This window comes from Gymnodraco acuticeps, unplaced genomic scaffold, assembly GCF_902827175.1.
Source record: "Gymnodraco acuticeps unplaced genomic scaffold, fGymAcu1.1, whole genome shotgun sequence".
Classification (NCBI taxonomy): domain Eukaryota; kingdom Metazoa; phylum Chordata; class Actinopteri; order Perciformes; family Bathydraconidae; genus Gymnodraco; species Gymnodraco acuticeps.
In genome coordinates, this window is record NW_022992344.1 from 359,645 (window position 1) to 366,194 (window position 6,550).

The following is a 6,550-nucleotide window of genomic DNA, read 5'->3' on the forward strand; positions in this document are numbered from 1 at the left end:
AGAGAGGATCTGAGGACACCGCAAGGTCATTATAAAAGAATGAACATAACATTCCACTCGTCGCAGAGGGGCTAAGGACCAAAGATCTGAGCAATAACCATCTCTAAGATTGCATTCATGCCGAATAGTCCGCATCTTTACACCAGACACAAGTGTATTACATCGTTTCATTTGCAGAAGGTTGGGTTTGCGTTCACCCAGGCAACTTCAAATAGACTATGAACTGTAAACTAAAGTCATTGTACGGAGATGCTTTTTCAACAATTGGTGGGACATCAAGCGGATAAAATGCAGATCCCAGCAATTCCTACAGTAGCCTGCATCATGGAGCATTGGCAGGTTATTTTCATACTGCTGTTAATCTGGAGAGTGCATCAGCAAACTCTGCGGCCAGCGCATAGGATTATAAATCAGACAACGTGCATTAAAAACATTATAACACAAAATGCGACGTTATGCAGTGAGGAGGTTTCACCGATGACAGGTGGCTCTGATGAGATTGTACCACTACCTTTTTTCTGTACACAGGGGACCAGTGAGGTAAGCAGTCACCAGAATGAATGCATGACCCTATAGGTTACTGGATGTTGCACACAGCATCGATAGCAAAACAAGCGATGACGCACAATAGTTGTTTCCCATGTTTTGATGCGGACTGCGTCACACCAGCAATGAACCTCTCTGGAGTTTACTAGCGAGCGACCCGAGACCACCTCTTTTAGCGGAGCAGAGGTATCGGACTGCTTCCACACCAATCCAACGAACCGCATCAAGGGGTTAACGCTACAGGGACCGATTCAATAGTACTAACCAAGCAGGTGTGAACGTGACCTAAGACTATGGTGCCTTAAGGTTTGGACAGAAAGGCTAGCGCTTGTTCCTTATAAATATAAAACATCTCTTTTAGAGAGACTACCAGTGGGAGACCATAATTGAAGGCAGTAATCAGTATTGAATGTATTACAAGTCTAATATGTAGTATAACGTAGAGCACTTTGAACATTTGGAAAGGCGCTAAATAAATAACATTAATTGTAATTATGGCTGTTCTGATGCGGGACAGCTTGTCTGGTGGCAGTGAAGCTTGCATCAGCACACTATCGAGAATGATACCGATAATTCTAGACGTGTGGAAGGGCTTCCAGTTCCTGTTCTGAAAGAGGTAGGCCTAGCTGTTGGAAAGTTTTATCTGGGAAAGTTAACTAGGAAATTGTTAAAAGATGGACACCAAGGGGTGCTTGCAGGTGTTGCAGAGAATCCAGCATACTGCTTCTGATGAGGTGTCAAAGAAACGTGGGCTACTATGGCAACCAAATGCACATTTGATTGTAAAACCTTAAAATATATATGCCACAGAGCAAAGAAACGGGAAAATCTTTAGTAGTTATTAATACTCTTAACAGAATAATCGTGAGGAACTAACGGCTCAAGAAACGTTGCTAGAATATTTCCTCCTAGCACTAGGCTAGGGGCCTGTCGTGTTTTTAAACGTTTAAATAGCAGCACGTGTAATACTCCTGGCTCCTTCAGTGCAAACTTCAGTATTGAGTGCAGGTTTCAACAGACATGGGTCCCTGGGAGCCAGCCTAACCTGCTAAGAAACCTTGATTTAAGCCTGTGATAAGGTCATTTGACGAACATCTGTGATTAGAAAGAGCTTGGAAACGATTTGCAGCATGTGGCCTCCTGAGGCACACCCAGCAAGGGGCAGAATATTGCAGGTAGAGCTTAATTCCTGTAAGGAAAAACTCTTCTTTGGTAGGTGATTAAATGTACATGGCCGCTTGGCAGAGAATGATTCATGGTATTCATAGAAAAGACACTGTAGGAGAGATTGAAGTCTAAAATGATGGTCAAAAATGTATCGAGCTTCCCTTCATATTCCCGTGATGGAAATTATTAATTTATTTCCATTTTTAATTTCATTGATTTATAGTAGGCCTAGTATAAATACTTATACACATACAACTTCTGTATAATTGCCTCAAATATGACTTACTGCAGGCCAAATATTTCCATAATAAAACATTGCTTATGCAGAATAGTATTATATACCTGCCAAGATGCGATTCCTAAGGAATTGCTGCTGCAGGGGGCAGGAAGCTAGAACTCGTGGCTGGATCTGGGACTCCAATTCCCAGAATCCTCGGGAGTGTGACGTCAGTGGCACAAGTGGTTGAACACGGAAGTAGAAACATTTGTTTACATGCAGGCAGAGGAAATCGAGTTTGTTCACGGGAATATATCGTGCAATTAAAGGCTTCAAGCGCTGATTTTACTTCGAGAAGGTAGGACAGGGAGGCAGGTACTTTGGGAATGCCGGGGTCAGCTTGCTCCTGCCTTTTTTGGTGTTTAATTACCCGCCGACCGAGAGACTCTTAGCTGACACACAAGAAAGGGGTTGTTACCGGAGCTGGTGTAGAACTCGGGACTTCCTCTGGCCCAAAGGATATTAAAAGTTACTCAAAATGAGGACGGAAGGGACACCTGAATGTGTGTAGTGCGGGAGCTGTGGCTCGTTCCAGCGGCGTCTGAACCATGCTCTGAGCTAGCCTGTGTTTCGGGAATGAGGCATTTCTTACGGCTTCTTGCGTATGATGATTCGGTTCCAGAGTCGGAGATTGCAATAGACATTTGCAAGGACAGCACCGGCAGGCAAGCAGCAGCAACATGAAACACAGCAGCAGGAACATGAACGCAGCAATAGCAAGTGAACACAGCAGTGGCAGCAGGCAAGCAGCAGCGACGTAGAGGTAGCTGCGGCAATAGCAGCAGCAAGCAATGCATGGAGAGAGATCTGCAGGTTAAATAGAGCGGCATATTAAGGAGACTCTGTTTGGTTGGTTGTAGAGTGGCAAGGGGCGTTATGTATGAATGCAGCATAAGTGCTCGAGTTGACTGCCTGAACTAGCTCGCAGGCTTCGCCTCATTTGTTTAAATATTAGATATGACGTTATGTGTGCTTCTGTGACAATTACATTTGTTAAAGATGTTTGTCTTTTACCCTTACGTGTGTGTTACAAATGAATGTGAATATGGCATAGGACAAATATTTAAATTGACTGTCTCATGAAAAACAATTCCAAAATAACAGTAAAATAAAAAGGACCCCAAAAGGACAATAATACACAATCCAACTGATAAGATACAGTAAGGGCTGTATCTTATCAGCACTTTTTTTAAGGATAACAAAAAGATTATCACATAACGTTTGCATGTAAAAAAAAAGTCTGTGACCAACACATTGTTACATTACTATCATCATCATATATATCTGTTTGTTTAAAGTTTCCAGGTGGTGCAGACAGACCAGAGGATGCTGAACACGAGAGACAGACCGAGATTCCTGACATACTGTACAAAGAATCGAGAAACGTTCTGGTTTAAATAGATAAAGTAACAACTATAATACACTGATATACATGCCATTAAACATGACTAAATACTGACATCAGGGAAATTGACTGTTCCTTCCTTACAAAAAGTTACATTTCAATTTTACATTTCAATGTATTTAAGGCGAGACACGGCAGGCAAAAACATCGTTTTTCAAGTACTGGTCAATTTTGAGATTTTGTACTATTTTGATTCTATAACATGTTTTCTTTCAGGCTTTTGGAAGGAAAACGTACAAAATACACATTTAACTGTTTATTTTACTATAGTTTGTCTATTTGCGTCTGTAGATTTCTCCTAAATTCACCAAAAGTTAGCATTCTAACGTAACATAAAGTACCGCGACCGCTGTGTGCACCATGTCAACAGAGGTATCGCTGGAAAGCTGTGTCTCTCCTGCACAATCTCATCGGATCCAAATATGGTCATTTCCTTTGTATCAGCAACCAATCGTGAAAGCACAAAGGGGTCTTAAACCAAGAAACGAAATCTCATTGGTTGGTGTCAATTTCTGACAACGTGATTCGTTCAGATGCGTCACGTGGTGTGCTAAAACACTTCCTGGTTAGCTTTCAGCTAGAAATTGAAATCTCAAAATGCCAAAAGAACGGCGAAAAAAACTTTCACAGAGAAGAGGACAACAATTGTCACTTGCACGAAGCAAGGTTATAAAACAAAAAATGACCCTGAACATGAAATACCTTCACGGAGTGCGTCGATGCGCAAGCTGTCATCCAAAGAACAGGAGGGTTTAGCTAGCGCCTCACTGCAATCTTTAAAGGTCGTTTTCTCAAAATGAGTTTTTTCTCCTACTCTGAGTTCGAAATTTCAACTTCAGTAGCACGTACATACACCAAACCTTCCAGTTATATTCCTATCAATATTATGAAGGCTTTTACAGAAGGGTTTGTTCATATATAATTCATAGCCTGAATTATACAACATTGTATACCTAAAAACATGGCGAAAATTGATATTTTAGGGCTGTTGACAGTATTTTCTGATTTATGGAGTGATAAAAAGAGATATCCAATATCCCTTCTGTAAAAGCCTTAGATACTAATATGACTACAAAATGAAACAAGACTTTTGAATCTGGCTATATCCAAAGTTCAGATTTCAATTCCTGAAATGTGTTAAAATATGTGCATATCTAATGAGATAATGGATAATTTGCATATTTAAACATGCTATTTCAGAAAAGTTGTAATACAAAAGACAATTGCCTTATTGTAAGTAATTAACTGGAGACATTTCTAGCTGATACCTTTAAGTTACAAAAATTACCCTATTCACCTGGGGTGTCTCGCCTTAAGGCAATTATTATTTTACATTGTGAGAATTGCTACCATTTGTCTACATATTGTCTGTAAAAAATGTGGTAAAAGTGGTTCTTGCAGTGAGACAACCCAACAGCATGATTGTAACTGTCTTCACTCTCTGGTTGTTTATTTTGTTCCACGTTGTATTTTTGGTTCCTACCTTTTATGTGCAACATTAATAGGGGCGGAACTAATCTGCGGTGTTTTGTGTTACACCTGTTTGTTTAATCGACACACTTGATAGTCAAACTGCAGAGCAACGCAGAATGTAAAGAAAATCTAAGGGAAAAATGCAGTTAAATATATCAGCCCCTCTAGATGACTAGCAGCCTACAAGGTACGTTTTTGTGTTGGTTGTTTGTAGTGATGGGTCGTCGCGAACGATTCGTTCTTTTTGAACGAATCTTTGAAGTGAACTGATTCCTCCCACAAAACGATTTGTTTGTTTGAGTCTTAAAGAACTGGCGGAAACAGTTCAGAACTGTTTCCTACAGTGTACTGTAATCAGAGCCCTCTCACCTGAGCTCCGTTACACACACACACACGCACGCACACAGGAGCGGGACATCCTCCTCAACCTGTCCGCCATAAAAAGGACGGATACCTGAACCGTAGCGTCCAGCTAGCTTAGCGATAAATACACACATCGTTGTATTCTCCTCCTCGTGTCGGCCCTAAAAGCTGAGCTCCATAGCGTCCCGCTAATGTGAAACACACACACAGCGTTAGGGGGAGGAGAATGTCCCGCTGTCGGCACTAAAGGCTTCAGATGGTGGATACCTGAGCTCCATAGCGTCCCGCTAATGTGAAATACACACACACAGCGTTAGCGGGACATTCTCCTCCCCCTGTCGGCACTAAAGGCTTCAGATGGTGGATACCTGAGCTCCATAGCGTCCCGCTAATGTGAAATACACACACACAGCGTTAGCGGGACATTCTCCTCTCCCTGTCGGCCCTAAAAGCTTCAGAGGGCGGATAGCTGGGCTCCGTAGCGTCCAGCTAGCTTAGCGATAAATACACACAGCGTTGTATTCTCCTCCCCCTGTCTGCCCTAAAAGCTTCAGATGGCGGATACCTGAGCTCCATAGCGTCCCGCTAATGTGAAACACACACAGCGTTAGCGGGACATTCTCCTCTCCCTGTCGGCCCTAAAAGCTTCAGAGGGCGGATAGCTGGGCTCCGTAGCGTCCCACTAGCTTAGCCGCTAGCTAAAGGTAAACATAGAAGGGTACATAGAATATGAATAAATCGTCACCGATGTAGAGGATATATTTTTTTATTCACTTTGAACTCCGCCAAATGGAGTTTAATGCTTTGGGATTTAAGTTAGGCCACATAGTACGTGCATGGATTTGAAAATATAACGTGCTAGCCTGCTGTAATACATCGTATAGTCAGGCACACATTTATGAGAGATTTAACAATGACCAATGATATTTCTTAAATAATATGTAGCCTATTCCCAGAGCATAATTCATGGGGCAACAAGGTGAGGTGTAAAATGTGTTTTAATATCATAAATGTTACGTCAGCAAACTTCTTGTACGGACTTCGGCAGTAGTGAAGACTCACTGAACGAATTAAGTAGGCCTACAAAGACGAATCGTTCGCGAACGTGCAAATCACCAGAAGTCGTTCGCGAACCGGTGAACGAATCAGTGAACAAATCTTTCAAGTGAACTGAATCAAAATATTTGTGTCCCTGAAGGGAATCGGAATTCCCATCACTAGTTGTTTGTCTAAATGTGTGTGGTTGAGCTGCAGGTTATATGTAGCCTATGTATGCTATGCGCTAGCTTGTGCTACATGCTATTGTTAGCTTGTGCTAC